The sequence below is a fragment of the Triturus cristatus genome, chromosome 3_1, assembly GCF_964204655.1.
Source record: "Triturus cristatus chromosome 3_1, aTriCri1.1, whole genome shotgun sequence".
Taxonomy (NCBI): domain Eukaryota; kingdom Metazoa; phylum Chordata; class Amphibia; order Caudata; family Salamandridae; genus Triturus; species Triturus cristatus.
The window spans coordinates 789264478-789283864 of record NC_140583.1 but is presented as its reverse complement, the minus strand read 5'-3'; the positions used below and the strand labels follow the sequence as shown (position 1 = coordinate 789283864).

The 19387-nt window shown below is 43.7% G+C and overlaps 1 protein-coding gene across 8 annotated transcripts in view; it reads left to right on the top strand.

Annotated features, from left to right (window-relative positions):
* The window catches only part of RBM44 (RNA binding motif protein 44), a 2201010-nt gene that overhangs the window by 1694717 nt on the left and 486906 nt on the right, over positions 1–19387 (top strand). The window lies entirely within an intron of this gene.

Genomic DNA, 19387 nt, shown 5'->3' with positions numbered 1-19387 from the left:
CATTCTTCAAAAAGCTGTGAAATGTGTTTTAGATTTGTAAAGAAAATAGACTTTTCTGGAGATAAGTAGGATGTTCTTTAATAAAATAGAAATGCTTATATGCACTGCCTATTTGTTAATTGTAAATGTATTGATTGTTATCTATACACACCCACCTCACTCTTCATATCGCTAGGTACTTCCACTATACTAGGGCTTTACCTGTGTTTTAAGTAGTGGAGCCATAGCCTGATTGTATTGCTTATTTCATAGGGAATTGGTGGTTTACCTCTTGCCTTTACCCCTTCTTCCTTTGAAAACTTTATGCTCAATGACCGATTTTAGAAACAAAATGAACAGCTGAACTAACCCAATACAACAAGTGTGTGATACTGTTCGAATCACCTCTATTAGTAATTAGTTTGCAAACCCCTTATCAGCAAAAATTACTTAATTGTCCTAACAAAAACCAGCATAGAAAGTACTCTAAGTTTTGGAAATAACACTCTAAAAGTATATAGAGGCAGACAGAATTCCAAGGGCACTCAGAATCCCTCTCTTTTGCCCTACCGACACCACAGATCCAGAGAACAATAGAATGAGTGGATGTGGGAAGCAAACCTTAGAATGGTTTTCAGTAACATTCTGGAACTACTGATAGAGATAGTGGAAAATGAATATCAAAAGTACATTAAATGACAAAATCACAAGAAGGATAGACGATAGCAATTGGGGTGACATCAAAAGATTTCTCACCAAAGCGCTAGATAATTTTGATTTAGACATTATCTAAAGAAAGAACAGGAAATATCTGGACTACCAATAGTCTAGTATATACTTTCACCAAGAAATAGGATAATGTCCCAAATCAGTTACCAGAACTAAGGAAAGAACGCAGGCATAACCTACAGCCTCCACCGCGGAATCTGATCCATAGCATTCTGGGATATAAGACACAACATCATCAAGAATTTCAGTGAATTGAGAAAACACAGCCTGGAGACCTAACAGTTCAACAAAGAAGAAAACACTAAAGGACATTTGGAAATAGACTATTGATCCAGTACTTTTTGTAAAAAATGTGTCACCACTCACGGGATGAAAGATAGTTCTGACAACCTACATTTACTGCCTTCACTGTCTAAAGGAGGCTTTCTGCCACAGGGAAGACCCATGATAACAAACACAGACTCCATAATCGGGCAATACATTGATTTGCATCTCCTGCCACTCCTGGAAAATCTCCCAACTTATATAAGGGACACCATGGACTCCCTGCTTTAGCTTCAGGAACAACAATAACAAGCACTACGCTCTGGCCACAATAGATGTAGTGAACCAGTATACATCGGATAGGAATGAGGGCAGAATTGATGCCTCTCCGAAAGCATCAGCTACAAAATTGAGGCATTGTTTGAACACACACAATATGATTCTAAAAATGCTAACATTCTACTTGCAGTAAAACGTTTACAACAATGACTTATGCTTACAAATGCAAGGGACTGCAGTGCAAGGCATATTTCCTCCTCTGTACACCAGTGGGACAGAAAGAAAAGCTGTTGTCTGACGAGTTCCATTTGTACACAACTCACATCAAACTTTGGCTATGATAAATTGATGACATATATCTCATCTGAGAAGGAGACAAAGTACTATAGCAATACTTTGAAAAGATGAACATGCTGCATATCAAATTAGCCTCCAAGAGCTCAAGAACCAAAGTAGAATTTCTAGATTTAACCATTTACATCAAATGTGCACACATGTTAGGGGAACTTAAAAGACTTGAATACAGAAACTATATTGGAAGCAAACTTCAATCAGCCGCTGAAATATTATGTGCTCGTATTGAATATACTACTTGGAACCCATACAAAGCTCACCCACACAGGCAAATGTGACCAGATTCACCATGCCACGAGGGCCACCATTATATAAGGAAAGTGCTCCAAAAACATTTGGATCTTCTTGTTAACCCCACAGAAATATTATCAGTCTCCACTTAATCACTGTTGTTCTCATGCTCTGACTGACCGGCCTCAAGGGTGCACACCTGTTTAAAGAGAACAGTTGTTATTTATATGTACCACTGCTGCTCCATTTGGAAATTCATGGAACACAAAGCAAGTACTGAATCAAGCATTGCTTGGACTGTACAGTCACTTCTGTAGTCTCTCTAATCACCCCCACTAAAAAACATCGGCCCAAATCTGCAAGCAAAGTGCAGTCCGATCTCTAACCTCCCCTGGATTGTCAAACATGGACAAATGTGTCCCTCTAAGCTTGTATCAATGCCGGTAACCTACCTACTTGTACAATCAAGGTTCAGAATGAGCTTCGGAACCTAAACTACATCATTAAGAGTCCTTTATGATATTGATAGTTTGCTGAATGGCGGCAACTCCTCCTTGTTGTTCATTTGTTCTTACCGCAGTGCTTGACTCGATCATAAACCAATTCTCTCCCTCCTTGAACACAGATTTAAAATTAAAAACACAGTACTGAAGTGGTTTGCTATCTTTCTCCTCAACCTAGCAATGATCTGTGGGGTTCCGTAAGGCTCCATCCTGACCTCAACTCTCTAACTTATTTGTAGAACACCTTTCTGAAATTTGTGAAGGAACAGGTGTTTCTATTCACCAATGCACAGATGAGCCCTAACTCTACCTGAAAACCTTGACACAGTTTGGTATCTTTACACTCTGAACTCCAGCATGCCCATGTTAACAGAGCTGGATGTCAGAGAAATTCCTGACTGTCATTCCTGAAAGATACAGTTAATACTGTTCTCTCCTAAACACACAAAAAAAACCTTCAATCTTTATCTGCTGAAGCAACTTAACGTTCCAGAATTTCACACAATGTTTTGTCTCTTAGATTCATGTTGGACACCTCTTTATCAGTGAGTCACCGCATAAATAAAATTGCCTATGTGGCAAACGTTTCACATCTAGGTTATGAAAAAATAAAGCCGTTTTTGCCTCCTGATCTTTTAAAAACTGAGGCTCATGTGCTAATTTAATCACGTCTGGACTGACAATTTTCATTTTTGTGTCTTAAGTCCGTCTTTCCTGGCATAGGCAGGCATTTCTCCTAATGAAGGACATTGACCACATTACTCCATTAAGGCAAGATTCAAATTTAAGATGAGATGTCTAGCCTATAAAGCAGTAGACTTCCTCTACAATTTTCTGTGGCCAAGCATCTCAAAAAATGTAGGGGCATGCAAGACCGCTGGACCAAAAACATTCTTTTTTTTGGCAATTCCTAATTTTAGAACCTACCACACATCGCATCTGACTTACTGTGCTACCAGGTGGATGGTTTTCAGTTTTTTGCTTTTCTGGCATCAGAATTCCAAAAATTGCAGTGCTGTAGGTTTTGTGAAGTACTGATAATGATCTCATGCTAAATATCAATACTGAAACCTAAGTGAGGTACACTTAAACAGAAAACTGTCTGTAGCACGGCTGGGTAGGTATTTCTGTCTAGTACAGCCTACTTTTCACTGGGTTCATTATTTGCAAAAATCCACTTTTAATAGTCCACTATCTATTGGTCACTAGTGCCTCTGATGTAACATTAAAAGAGCACAATAATAAAACAATGGGCCCAGAATTATGTCATTTTAGAGCAGAGCACCCACAGGACTGGACTGTCACTTTCTGGAGGCGGGTGTTTAAGGTAGCTGTAAAGCTGATTCTACTGTTCAAAAATGGACTCTAAAGCCGGTCAGCCACTAGATGTGGGTGATATGTTTAAGATGATGATCAATTATAATGTTGAGTTCTGAAGGCACACACCCATGCAGTCTCCTGTAGTACAGCCCTTATTTTCCTACTGAAGAGTGCGAGCTAACTAGTCCACTCCTGCGATTATCTGATTTAAGCAGGTTGCTTTTCTTTCTTTGGATCTCTGTACCTCTCTGACCCCCTGAGTACTTTTGGGGATGAAAAATGCCATCACATGCCACCTGAAAGAGGAAGGGCCATTTCTTCCTTGAGAGTAGACTTGTTCTCTTGCGATCTGAACAGGTATTCTTGCTTTTCCTTCACTTTCATCCTTTAATTAGATGATTGACAGTTTCCCCAGAAGTTCTTACTGTTGAATGATTGATAGCTTTACTATATACCAACAAGATATTGTTCTCTGTTAACCTGTTGGCTGGTTGTCACAGGCCCTTTCAAGATGAAAATGACAGTTTTCAGCTATTAATCAATCCATAACTTTTATTAGCCAGGTTAGTTAACACTATTTGTTAAGCTTAACGAGACGGGGGACAGTAAGGTAGAGAAGGTTATCTTCTTTTTTCACTTGTAAGGGTCTTAAGAATAAGCGTTTGATACATAGCTTTAGTAAGGACTTAACCTCTCTGTAGCTAAACCTGTCCACAGGCTACGCTCAATTTCTGTCAAACACACACACACACACTCAGTTACACACACTTGCTTACTCCTAATCATTCACTCATTGCATTCCATTCACTAATTCAAATATACAGAAATGGAAACGCGCCAGATACTACACACCTTCCTTTCTTATAGACAGTTGTTGGAGGATGGGTTATTGGTATGGGTAGGTATGCACCTACCACTAACAATAAGGCCACCCATGCAATATGTAGGTCCTGACAAGGTCTCAATACATTAGCCCCTGTCTCAACCCTTGGTAGCTGGCTGCAAGCAGGCAAGCTTAACTTCAGATACAGCAAAAGACACACAATTGATGGACGGAATGCAGAACAAATCAAAACATTCACCCTTGTTCAAGAGATCTGGGTTAAATCCATCATTCTTTTGCTCACCATGCCACCCCAGTTTAGACCTGGCCATATGCAAGTCAGTCTTGACCCTGTGCCTCATGGGAACAGTCCAGCCGAACTGCCAGGCCAGGTCCTCCCTGGACTGGAAACAAGCATCCTAGGACCGGAGCATATATCAGTTTGAAAGAATAACTCCATATAGTGGACACATTAAGGTCAACATGTTTCAGCCATTAAGACCCGATGTGGTGTCGGGGCTTTCGTCAGGACCAGAAAAAGGTATGTTGCTGCGTTAGAAAACAATGTGATATCAGAAATGAGAATAATATTCACAATACAAAACCAGTAATCTCCCACATTTGGTGGTCGATATACTGGGTGTACCTGAAATGACAGAAACACAAATAGAACATCATTAACTGCAAAAAATCTCATACTACATACATTACAACGCAATTATACAGAAACGTGTGCGACCAAGTCCGCATCACAAGACTTTTTTTTAGAGTCTCAACAAGAAAAGATCATATGGTAAATTTCTTTTATTTTACGGATATATTGCCTCACCTCAACCTGGCAACGGCTCAGGCACCGCTCTGAATAAAAGGGGGGGAAAAAAGTTGTCTGGTATAAGCAAAGTGTGAAATGTGCCACAGCACCCCTTTCAGGGTGGAGAAAAAACACTTGTTCACAATTCCACTATAGTGTCCACATGTACACTGAGACACCGTATCAGACTGACAAACCACCGGTCTCATCAGTCACTGTCTGTAGTAGATTTACTAAATACAAATATATCTAAGGATCTTAACAGGGTAGGAGAGAGAAGTCCTAAGATAGCCCTCTCAAAGTTTATGCTATATTGAGTGGTCTGCAAGCTGAACTAGACCTGAGCCTTCTTCTAACAGGGTAAAGAACGTGCCTGTGATACAGTCACGTCTAAGGTGTTTCCCGCATAGTCCTGGAAAAACCCTAAGCATATGGCCTAGATCTTGCATGTCACCGCAGTGCTCGATGCAGACGGACGCCAGTGGCGCTAACTTGGCTGGTTGCAGCCATTAACAGATAAAAATCATATTGTAAAGTTGTGCCTAAATCAATGTGCATGCGTACTCCGTCTCACAAAAAAATACTTACAAGGAGCATGTACAGTATTAACGGCCAACCTATCTATAAACAGTGAAGTTCTACTTAGCTTGCAGAACAGTTGTCAAAAGAGCAGGAAGTACACCCACAAATAGAGCAAACTTAAGCCGGTAGACTAGAACAAAGTACATCAGTAGCACGTTCAATATTTTCTAACCATACACCAGCCCACTCAAAATATACTCCACAGGAGGCAACAATCCGCTTACCTGTCTGTCGGTACACCGGGCTGCAAATGAGTTGTGACCGAAGGTACTCGACTTTACAGCAGAGTGGGTTTAAATAGCGGCGACCTGAGTAATTGGTGTAACTAATTGAGAAGTCCAAGTAGCTAATTGGAGCAGCTGCACGGAGAAGCATATTAGTGAACTACCGGCCACTCAATGCGTGCTGGGAGAAGTAGTTCCTTAGGAAAAACGCGCTAAGGATGTGCAGGTGATCTACAAAACGTGACAGGAAAGATGGAAAATGTAGTAATAACTGTTCTCTTCCAGGGGATACTCATCAAAGTCATAAGCACTGAATTAACTCCGCCCACGTGCGGGAACCCGGAGCATATACAAAAAAATACATATATATGTGTATGTTTTAGAAAAGGAGTACATAGTACTAAATAAACACACACGCATACATGTATAACACAAAAATATGCAGCCCCATACATATCCAATAGGCTAAGAAGCCAAAGTTACATGTATTTCTCTAGTATGAAAATAACACATATTCATATAATGTAAGAGAAGGACATGCACAGTAATAGCATTCCGCAATAACCTTTTATTTTCATAGAGGAAAACAGGTAATAGGCAGTTAGCCTAAAAAAGGCTGCATAAATAAATAACATCCTTGTACAGAAAAGGAAACTGGCACCTCGCCTTTAAGGCCTCAGAGAGCCTGAGCACCTTGCCTTTAAGGCCTCCAGGAGCCCTCTGCTCCCATCATGCACCACAGTTGACAGTTTACGGCTCCTTCGGTGAGGAACCTGGAGCTTGAGCTTAACTGATTTTGATCTTTTTCAGTCAGAATTGATATTCTAACTACTTTATTCGATATTTCTTGTTACTGATGGTATTTACTACTCTTTTTCTGACAAATTGGTCATTCTTTTTAGTCAGAAATGCCACCTTTATTTTATAAATGTCCCTCCTGTGGGAAGAAGATGGCCAAATCTGATCCTCATTCGGTCTGCGTCGTGTGCTCACCTTCTTCTCACGACACAGAGACCTGCTACCATTGTCTTCAACTTTCAAGAAGAACATTGAAAGACAGAGAGAAGATCAGACTTTTAGGCTTGATGGAGAGAGGAAAACATCATAAAAGTGGCCCAGAGAGTCAGCATACCTCTAGAGGGCCCTCCTCTCCGAGAAAACTGCGAAGATCTACATCACCAGAAGCTATAAGTAAGAAAAAACCTCACAGCGCGTCGTCGAGACCAACTGTACAAGTGAGATCGACATCAAAGACAAGATCACCGTCGAGAAGTAAGTCGACGTCGAGACCAACGATGCAAGTGAGATCGACATCAAAAACAAGATCTCCGTCGAGAAGTAAGTCGACGTCGAGACCAACGACGCAAGTGAGATCGACGTCGAAGACAAGATCACCATCGAGAAGTAAGTCGACATCCAGACATACTGCGGGCTCGAAGCATGATAGACCTCAGTCAATGTCGCAGCACCCGTCGACATCAATTCAGAGGTCTACGTCGAGATCTCTGCCCCCTTTTCTAAGGTCGGCGTTGAGACACTCCAGATCACCCTGTCGGACACGTCAGCGGTCTACGTCGAAGGCACGGTCGTCGTCAAAGATGCTGTATGAACACCAGAGGTCTACGTTGAGGGCTTCTTCTCATAGATCTCCACCGCCACGGTCGTAGTCGATGGTGGCTCACTCCGGTTCGACGTCGAGGCAATCGACGTCGAGAGACAGGCAATGTGTTCCTGCTGTAGACGTAGAAAGACCGACGTCGAGATCACGGCGCTCGATGTCATCTTCTTCCTAGCCTGGTATAACTATTATACAGGTTACACCGGAGGGCTCTCCGACTAGTGAGAACAAGTCTCCGCCTATCAACATGTCACCAAGATGGTTGGAGGACATCGGGCACTGGGAGATCCAACCCAGACCTTCTGAGAGACCTCCTACCATGGAATGCGCACGGCCTCCCGCTGGTAGGTCCCCAAGGCGACTCAGATCTCCTTTGAGACGGCGCTGAATCTCAACAGAGCTCGTAAGGTCCCGCCGATCGCATACACCAAGGAGAAGACGGAAGTCTCCTACAACGACCCTATCAACAAGGTCTTTGTATAGAGATTACTCACCGACTGTCTCGTCAACGCCACTATCCAGGGTTTCCCCAGTTGATGATCTTGGGACATTCAACGAGGTGCTCTGTAGAGGTGCCAGCAAGTTGAATATAACCATGACTGTTCCGCAGGTGACTACATCCATCATATTTGAAACCCTGCACCATTGAGCTTCGGCAAAGACCCGTCTTCCTTTGGTGCCAGGATTATTAGATCCTGCAATGAAAACCTTTTTGACACCTGCCAAAGTGGGCTCGGGTCCCGCAAGAATTTCTAAAAAGTACGAGGCCCCAGACCAAGATCATTTGTTTCTACGGTCTGACCCTCCACCGGATTCCCTTATAGTTGCCGCCGCCAGAAAGGCTCATTCCAATACTTCCATTTCGTCTGCTCATCCAGAGAAGGACAGCAAAAACATGGATTCTTTGGGGCAGAGAATGTGCAGTACTTCTTGGTCTGTCATGAGAATGGTTAGCTCAGCCGCTCTACTGGGACGATATGACCGGTCTTTATGGGACTCTAACAGGATTTACAGAAAAATTACCTAAAGATGATCAACGGGATTTTCTAGAGATTGTACAGGAAGGTGGTCTGATAGTAAACCAGATCATTAGTACAGTGGCCGATTCTGCAGACTTGGCAGCCCATGGATACGCGCATGGTATTTGCTCTCGAAGATCAGCATGGCTTCGACTTACGGGTCTCAAACCCGATGCTCAATGAAAGATAGTCAATCTGCCCTTTAATGGTTCGTCGTCGTTCGGTTCACATGCGGACGACAAAATGACAAAATTGAAAACTGAGTTGGATGCCCTCAAGGCTGTGGGCCTCAAAGAAGAAAGAATTCCGTTGTGGCTTTCGTTCTTATGACAAACGCCCTTTCCAGTAGCGGGGTGAAACCTCTAACTGGTCATCGTAGACCCACGGTCAGACGCAAGAAAGGTCCCAGTTCCAACAATGTAGACCGGGACGTGGCCGAGGTGGAAACAAACAGCACCAAAGCAGCCACAAAATCAATGAGGTGTGTCTTCCTCCAAAGCTGTTGTCCACTCCGGTGGGAGGAAGTGTTTCGTTACATCTGGAGGAGTGCAAAACGTATAACAAAACACAAATGGGTCATCAATATTGTACAAAATGGCTATCTTCTCAGGTTCAGAACTCCTCCTCCATCTATACCTCCGAGAGGCATTTCTCACCGCGACCACCAATTGTTACAAACGGAGGAAACCATCTAACTGAAGAAAGGAGCTATATAAAAAGTCCCCGTTCCTCAAAGAAATCAAGGAGTCTATTCTCGCTACTTCCTTGTAAAAAAAAAAAGAGATCCCACCACAGAATACAGACCAATACTGGACTTGAGACTGTTGAACAAATATATCCGCAGAGAGAAATTTCGAATGTTAGCACGCCATCAAATTTTCCCTCCGCTTCATCAAAGGTATTGGATGTGCTCCAGCGACTTACAGGACGCATACTTCCACGTACCAATCTCAAAGAAACATCGCAAATTTCTACGGTTTCGAGTGTCATTTCAACATTACCAGTACTCAGTTCTCCCGTTCGGGCTCAAATCAGCCCCCCGGACATTCTCCAAATGTATGGCTGTGGTGGCCGCTTTTCTCCGCAAGCAGAAAATATTCATATATCCTTACCTGGACGACTGGTTCCTGAAGAGCCCATTTCCAACTCTGCTACGGTATCATCTCTCGTGCTGACTTTAGCTTCTCAACAACTTGGACCTATATGTCAATTTCAAGAAATCCATACTAAATCCAACACAAAAGATCCATTACCTAGGCTCCTTCCTTGACACCGAAAGAGCAAGCGTGTGTCCTTCGGAGGAGAGGTTGTCATCAATACGAGAGAAATGTCTGAACCTTCTTCACACGCATCTCCCGACAGTTCGACAGGTGTCATCATTACTGAGCTCGATGGCATCATGCATCTTTATATACCAAACGCACGATTGCACATGCGTCCATTACAACAATGCTTGGAAGACCAGTAGATGCAAGTATCAGGGCGCTGGGAGGATCAGGTAATTCTCCATCAATCAGCCAAAGACTCCATCTGGTGGTGGAAGAAGCGATCGCACCTGATGAAGGGAGTTCCTTTCCACCAGGACCCTCCAACCCAGACTGTAGTCACAGACACCTCTCTCCAGGGTCGGGCTGCTCATATGGGTCCTCTGCAAGTACATGGTCTATGGTCCGACTCAGAAAAGTTACCACATCAACCTGCTAGAGCTGAGATCCATACATCTAGCTCTCAAGTCCCTGTTTCCGTCGTTCAAGTCACGGTCCATTCTAATCCAAACGGACAATGCAACGACGATGTATTATTTGAACAGACAGGGCAATACCCGATCGAGAACACTCTCCATAGAGTCTCAAACGATATGGAACTGGCTTCTAGTGAGAGACCTGTCAATAGTAGCCATTCATCTACTGGGCTCTCTAAACTCCCAGGCGGACTTCCTCAGCAGAGACTTCATTGAAGCCCATGATTGGGTTCTCAACAGCGAGGTCGCTCACAGCATCTTTCGAGAATGGGGAATGCCGGACATCGACCTGTTTACAGATGCGGCAAACGCAAAATGTCCCGTTTTTGCATCCAGGTTTCCCCAACAAGGATCTCAGGGGAATGCCCTTTCAATCGAATGGTCTCGGAGCTTACTGTACGCTTTTCCACCGATTCCGTTGATCCCAATTGTAATCAACAAGCTGTACAGGACCAACACCAGGATGATCCTAATAGCCCCGGAGTGGCCTCGCCAGTGGTGGTTTCCGGACCTCCTTCAACTATCGGAAGTGCCACACAGGAGGTTTCCATGCCACCCGGATCTCCTATCCAAACAGGTAGGGAGAGTATTCCACCCCAATCTGTCCTCCCTCCGGTTGACAGCATGGCTCTGAAGTCATACAATATGGACACTTACAATTGAATGCAGACTGTATGGCTATTCTCAAAGAAGTGAAAAGACCTTCCACGAGGAGATCGTATGCCTTCAAGTGGAAGCGTTTCTTCCTATGGTGTGTGGACAATGTTCATAATCCCATCCGGGGTCAGGAAGAGGTGATTTTATCCTACTTGTAGCATTTGGCTAGATCTGGTCTTCAGTTCGCTTCTATCAAAGTCCACCTTGCAGCTATCACAGCCTATAGGAAGTCCCCCCACCCAGACTTTTTTGTTTAGGATTCCTGTGGTAAATGATTTTCTTGAGTGCTTGAGAAAGGTTTACCCACCAGTCAGGTCTCCCTCTCCTCCAAGGCAGCTTAACATTGTGTTAGCGAAGTTGATGGGGGCCCCTTTTGAGCCTATTCATAAAGCTTCCGTGCAGCATTTAACATGGAAAGCCGCTTTCCTGGTGGCTATTACATCTGCTCGCAGGGTTAGTGAGATCCAGGCTCTCTGTTGTAAAGAACCTTACACTGTGTTTCACGCCAACAGAGTAGTTCTCAGAACACATCCTAGTTTTTTGCCTAAAGTAGTCTCGGACTTTCATATTAACCAGATTATCACTTTACCTACCTTTTTTCCGAATCCTTGAATCCTCCGGAAAGATCTCTATACTCTCTAGATCTCAAGAGGGTTCTGAAGTTTTACTTAGACAAAACAAAGACACTGAGATAATCAGAACGTTTGTTTATTAACTATGGTCCTGTTAACACAGGTTCTGCAGCCACCAAAAGATCCATCTCAAGATGGATAGTTTCATGTATTATACCGTCATACCAATTGGCCAACAAATCCCTTCCGGGGAAACCTAAGGCTCATTCCACTAGAGGGAAAGCTTCTACCACGGCTCTCCTGAGGAATGTCCCCATGGCAGAGATTTGCAAAGCAGCTACATGGTGATCAGTTCATACATTTACTCGCCACTACTGTTTAGATTCTGACATGCAGGCAGATGCTCAGGTTGGGCAGGCCTCGCTGAGAAACTTGTTTGCTAATACCGTTTAACATGTGTATGTCAATTTTGTTTAGTGTTTTTTGCTCGTCCGCGAGGAAGAGGTTATGGGGTTGCTACTCTATTCAGTGCTTATAACTATTGAGGAGTATCCCCTGGAAGAGAAGGATAAGTTACTTACCTGTAATCCTAGTTCTCTTCCAGGAGTATACTCATCAAAGTCATAAGCAACCCTCCCGCGACGAGCATTAACAGTTTATACGGTATTGTTGCGTCTTAGATGCAGGTTCCTACAGGTTTCTTATACCGTACAAAAGAACTGACCTAACTGTCACCTGTGGTGCATGATGGGAGCAGAGGGCTCCTGGAGGCCTTAAAGGCAAGGTGCTCAGGGTCTCTGAGGCCTTAAAGGCGAGGTGCCAGTTTCCTTTTCTGTACAAGGATGTTATTTATTTATGCAGCCTTTTTTTAGGCTAATTGTCTGCTATTACCTGTTTTCCTTTATGAAAATAAAAGGTTATTGCAGAATGCTATTACTGTGCATGTCCTTCTCTTACATTATATGTATTTGTGTTATTTTCATGTTAGAGAAATACATGTAACTTTGGCTTCTTAGCCTATTGGATATGTATGGGGCTGCATATGTTTCTGTTATACATGTATGTGTGTGTTTATCTAGTACTATGTACTCCTTTTCTAAAACATTCACATATATATGTATTTTTTTTGTATATGCTCCGGGTTCCCGCACGTGGGCGGAGATAATTCAGTGCTTATGACTTTGATGAGTATACCCCTGGAAGAGAACTAGGATTACAGGTAAGTAACTTATCCTTCTTTAGGAAAGACGCGTTAGGGTGTGCAGGCGATCTACAAAATGTAACAGGAAAGATGGGAAATGTAGGTTTAACTATACAAAATCATTATTTCCAATAATTTGATAATGTACCTTGCTTTGCAACTTTAGCAGTGTTGCTCGAAGGGGATCAACTGTAGAAGACGCTAGTGAACTATCAGCCGCACAATGCATGCTGGGAGAAGAAGTTCCTTGGGAGGACGTGCTAAGGTGTGCAGGTGAACTACCAAACGTGACCGGAAAGATGGAAATTGTAGTTTAAACGCTTCGGAATTGTTAGTTCCAATATTTAAATAATGTACCTTACTTTGCAACTATAGCAATTATACTCGAAGTGGACCTCATTTATGGATGTGAGTACAGCGTGAACTGATGGCGATACTGCTGCGATCAGGTGATGCCCAGGGTCATAGTCCCAGTAGATACTGCTCAAACAGCCCTATTTCAGTGCTCATGGAACAACGCTGGGTACACAAACTTAGCACAGATGTGTCTGGTCTGAACGATGACATTCTGTGGACCATGCTCTAAACCATTATGAACATAGATAGCAGTGATATTTAGAGCACAATGTCCCTCCCATATTGTCCTTTTTGTGTCCCTCATTGAACTTCGTGTCCCATATGGAGCACACTGACACTCACATAATGCGTTACGCCACACTACCCTTTTTGGTAACATACCATTTGTAAACTGCGCTGTCCTCCTTGCTTTTTGGCCACATATGAGCCTATTGGACAGCATAATTGTATTAGTAACACATGAGCACTGAAACAGGGCTGTTTGAGCAGTATCTATTGTGACTTGCGTGGATCCCCCAATGTTTACCCACCTAGAATGCCCTGAAAACCTCAAATTTAGCTGAAAAAACACATTTTCCACATATTTTTGGGAATTGCCGGGCCGACACAAGTGTCCTACCGCACAGCGTTCCTCTCAGTCTCCCAAGTAAAATGATACCTCACTTCTGTGGGTGGGGCAAGGGCCTGTGACTGGGAAGAGCCCAAAACATAGGGATTTAGGGTATAGCACCGACAATTCTAAGCGCTACATTTTTTTTTAAATGCGTTTTTAGCCAATTCTGCATTGGACACCCACACAAGTGAGGTATCATTTAACTCAGGACACTAAGGAGAATGCTGTGGGGTAGGACATTTGTGCCGCCACGGTGATTCCACACACAAATATGTGAAAAATGTGTTTTTTTTCAGCTACATTTGAGTTTTGCAGGGGATTTTGGGTAGGGAAAGGTTGGGTGAGCCATGCAAGCCATACCCCATTGGACTCCCCCGGGTGTAGTTTTCATAAATGTGTGGGTTTGGTAGGTTTCCCTAGATGGCGGCGAGCCCGTGACCAAAAACCTAGTGGCCCACCCCAAATCAGGTAGTTTTGTTATAGGTAATGCTGAAGTCTCCATAGTACGATTTGGGCCATTTCCTGTTGCGGCCACTATGCCTAGCCACACATGTGAGGTACCATTTTGATCGGGAGGCCTGGAGGAACGCTGGGTAGTTGGAAATTTGTGTCAGCTCGGTGATCCTACAACTTTCTCACATAGAAATGTGAGAAAAAATAGTGTTTTATTCAACAAAATGTGATGTTTGCAGGGGATTCTGGGTAGGGGAATGTTGGGGGACCCACGCAAGCCATACCTTGCTGGACTCCCCATGGTGTCTAGTTTTCAGAAATGTGTGGGTTTGATAGGTTTCCCTAGATGGCCGCTGACCCCAAGGCAAAAAAATCATGGGACCCCCTTGCAAACCCAGGTTGTTTTGTGATGGGTAATTTTGATGTTGCTTCAATAGGTTATGGGCCCTTGCCTGTGGCGAGTACTTGACCCACCCACACAAGTGAGGTTCCATTGTTCTCGGAAGACTCTGGGGACTGCGGGGTGGGTGGAATTTTGTGGATCCACACAAATTCTAGAACTTTGACCAACAGAAATGTGAGAAATGTGTGTTTTTTTTTTTTACAAATTTTGAAGTTTTCAAGGGATTCTGGGTAAAAGAACCTGGCAAGAGCCAGACAAGTCACCCCGTCCTGGATTCCCCTGGGTGTCTAGTTTTTAAAAATGTATAGGTTTTCTAGGTTTCCCTAGGTGCCGGCAGAGCTAGGGTTAAAAATCTACAGCTAGACACTTTGCAAAAAGGGTAAGTTTTCACTCTGAAAATGTGGTGTGTCCACGTTGCGTTTTGGGCCGTATCCTGTCGCGGGCACTTGGCCTACCCACAGAAGTGAGGTACCATTTTTCTCTGAAGACTTTGGGGAATGCTAGGTGGGTGGAATTTTGTGGATCCAGTCAGATTCCATAATTTTCTACCACAGAAATGTGAGGGTAATGTGTGTTTTTTTGACAAATTTTTAGGTTTGCAATGGATTCTGGGTAACAGAACCTGGCAAGGGCCAGACAAGTCACCCCATCCTGGATTCCCCTGGGTGCCTAGTTCAAAAATTTTTATAGGTTTTCTAGGTTTCCCTATGTGCCGGCAGAGCTAGGGTTCAAAATCTACAGCTAGGCACTTTGCAAAAAAAGGGTCAGTTTTCACTGTGAAAATGTGGTGTGTCCACGTTGCGTTTTGAGCCGTTTCCTTTCGCGGGCACGAGGCCTACCCACACAAGTGAGGTACCATTGTTATCGGGAGACTTAGGGTAACACAGACTTGTAGAGCAACTGTTATTACCTATTGACTTTCCATGCATTTCTGCTTTCCAAATGAAAGACAATGTGTAAAAATGAAGTCATTTTGAAAAATGACCTATAATTCTCATGCTAGTATGGGTATTCACAATTTCGGAAATGTGCAAATATCTACTGTTTCTAAACTCTATATTTTGTTCCAATTTCAGAAATACATAGGTGTCTTTCATACCGATTTTTCCATGTATATATTTTCACAAATGAATTGCTATATACCCGGTACTTAATAAAAAACCATTGCAAGACATCCTACAAGTCCTATATATCCCCACAACCAGAACGGTCCAGCGGATGTAACGATATATTGCTTTCAAACAGCTGTCATTATTAGAAGAAGTTATAGGTGAAAACACGGACACAAATGGCTGTTTTTTTCAACTAATTTTCAATTTTTCCTATATTCAATTGTTAGTTTCTATAAAGAAACCTTGAAGGATCTACACAAATGACCACTTGCTGAATTCAGAAGTTTGTCTACTTTTCTAAAATGTATAGCTTTGAAGGATCCATTATTTCTTTCATACCCATTTCTACCATTCACTGGAAGGAGCACAAAAAATAGCAAAAATAGTATATGTCCCAGAAAAATGCCAAAACTGTGTAAAAACTTTTGGTTTTCTGACAAAAGTCTGCTTGTCCCTGAAAGCTGGGAAAATTGTAATTTCAGCCCCACAACCCCTTTGTTGATATCATTTGCAGGGGAAAAAACAGACACTTTCATCTGTAGCTCTTTTTTCCCAAAAAAATCAAAATGTAGCTATGTTTTGGCTAATTTCTGGGACCCCTCCAGGGGAATCCACAAACCCTGGGTACCTTTAGAATTCTCATGATGTTGGAAGAAATGGACGCAAATTTGGCATGGATACCTTATGTGGTCAAAAAGTTACAGGGGCATAAGGGCAAACTACCCCAAATAGCCAAAATAAAAGGCTTCACACAGGTGGGGAAAAGGCCTAGCAGTGAAGGGGTTAAGCATGGAATATTTAACAATTGGGGGTTCTATGGTTTTTTCAGGTAAAGCTATTCCTCCCTGCAGATTGACAATTTAAAGCACACTCTTGCATACATTCTCATGTGGATGCAGAATAAAATGTGCTAAGTACTGCTAGCTCTTCTGTTTCATGCATGTAATTTATGAAAGTCCCAATACTGGAGTAAGAAAACAAGTTACTTACCTATAACTGTAGTTCTCCAGTATTGGAAGCTTTAGTAGATTCACATGCGACCCGCCCTCCTCCACTGAGAGCCTCACCTTTGGATTTTTGTGCCGGGTTATCTTAGGCACAAGTGCTCGGAAAATCTGAAGGTCTAAGGTTCTCTCAGGAGTGTTATAGAGGGTGAAGGGTCCTCAGCCGGCTGGATTATTGTAACGCTCTGATGCTCGAATCCCCAGGATATTTGATCCAACGACTCCAACGTATTCAGTCAGCTGCTGCAAAATTTGCCCTTTTGAGACCTCGCATTTCTTCTAGCACTAGGGCACTTTCTGATCTCCACTGGCTCCCGGTACAACAGAGAATTCTGTTTAAATCTCTGTGCATAGTCTTCACAGCTCTTCATGGCCTTGGCCCCGGGCCGCTACAAAATCTGTTCGGTTGGTATACTCCCATGCGCAGCCTGCGCTCTTCGGCAGCCAGGCTGGCAAAAATTCCTAAGACAAAGAGATCTACTTTGGGGGACGTGCCTTTAGTGCTGCGGCAGCTCGTCTCTGGAACAGTCTCCCTTTGGAGCTCAGACAGATCCAAGAAGTGTCATCATTCCGTAGGCAGCTCAAGACCTGGCTCTTTCCTAGAGCATAAACTCTCGTCCTCCTTCCCTTCACTTTGTCGTCAGCGCCAGGATGCCCGTAGGGTTGCAGTGCGCTTTATAAATATTTTATACATACATACATACATACATACTTGGTTCAAGGATTAATTTTTGGTCTCTCTTACAAAACGAGAGTTATTGGTTACAAAACTGAAATGGGTCTAAGCCTTTTTTCTGCTTTGTATGAAGACATGGCTGTGCAGAAGAGAACCTTTCCCGCTGGACCATGCTCTCCATTAACATCTGCTATTCATTGGCTGAGAAGCAAGCATCCTATAGGAGGCTGCCTTAGTATACGGTTCACACTTATTTAAGTGAAGCACCTTGCACTAATCCAGGCAACCCTTATGGTGGTTTTAGTGGTCTTTGATAACCGTAGAAAGTACTCTCTCAAAGTGGTAGCTGTGGAGAGCAACCTTCAGGCTTATCTTGAAGGTGTGTTAAACAGCTTGTTTTACCAGATAAAATCATGTAGTGTAAGTTAAACGAAAAAGAACCACATATTGTATATATAAAAATGTATTTCTTTCACAACACCCACTACACATTGGTTTATCGCCTACCCGGAGATATAAACACAAATGCACAATAATACTTCAATTGTAAACAGGTAAGCAAGCACAAAATATAGATGTCTCCAGAGGAAGGCCAAACCATATACTAAAAAAGTGGAATGCGAACTGCGACTAAAGTTGGGGCTGGGACCAGGGGACTAAGAGGAGCTTGGGACACAAGGAACCACCCAAGGTAAATACCCAGGAACCCCACGGAGGCTGTGTGCAGAGTGGAAACACATCCTTGTGTACAATAGAAATCAACGGGAAAGCCGTGGTTGCAGTTTTGGAGAAGAAGGACCCTTCCCAGTGGACCATGAAGAAACCCTGTGGAATAAAGAAGGTTGGAGAGACACCCCACCCGTGGATACCCCAGGAACCAGGATAACTACACCACGGAAGCCGGGTGCATAGAACTTCTGGAAAGATGCTGCTGGAGAAGACTGTGCAAGAGTCTGGTGGAACTAAAAAAGTGATTCTTGAAGTGAAGAACCTGCAAGTAGTGGGGACCGAGTCTTTGACACTCAGAGGTGACTAGGAGGCATGGAAGTTCAATGCCCACTGATGTCGGATGGTTCAGGAGAGCAGACGGTGCCCTTGTTGCTGCAGCTGTGGGGACCAGGCGACGCAGAGGAAGACCAGGAGCCATGCACGAGCTGTTCCACGTCGTTAGTCGAGAACCAGGGGTCGGTGTCTAGGGGGAGCACCAACAAGCCTTGGCAGCTGCAACAGGCGTGGAAAGCGAAGAAGTAGCAATATCGGGATCAGCAAGGTCAAAGGGACTCATCACAAACGGAAGAGTCAGAGGAAGCCCCGCGCAAGCAGGCGAGCCCAATGGAGCAGGAGGAGACCCTTGATGACCCACAGGCCAAAGTCACAGGAGTCACAAGAGAACCTCAAGTAACTCACCATAGATGAAGGCCCATGATGGAGAGGATGTGGTGAGGATGCTGATCTTGGCAGGAAGAGATGCTAGAGGCTGTAGCTTCTTGTAGCCCGAAGATCTCTGAAGTGCAGAATCAACAAGCCTTGGCAACTGCAAATCAACGCAGTGCACAGGGTTAGGGTCCCAGTGGGTCTGACAAGGGATACTGGCTTCAAAATTGCAGAGAGAACAGGTCGGGCCTTGAGGGATTTGCAGAACCAACACCTGTGTTGCTTAGCCTTTCGAAGTACTTGGGACCTCAGGAGCAGCAGACCAGTCAGCTTTGTTGCAGTGCCAGCGGAAGCAGGGGAGTGACTCCTTTACTCCAAGGGAGATTACTTTGGGTGTCCTTGATGCCCACATGTCTGTTGAAGATCCCCGAAGAAGCACAGACACAGATGACAAAGAAGGCATGCAAAACAGTGAGACCCGGAGCATC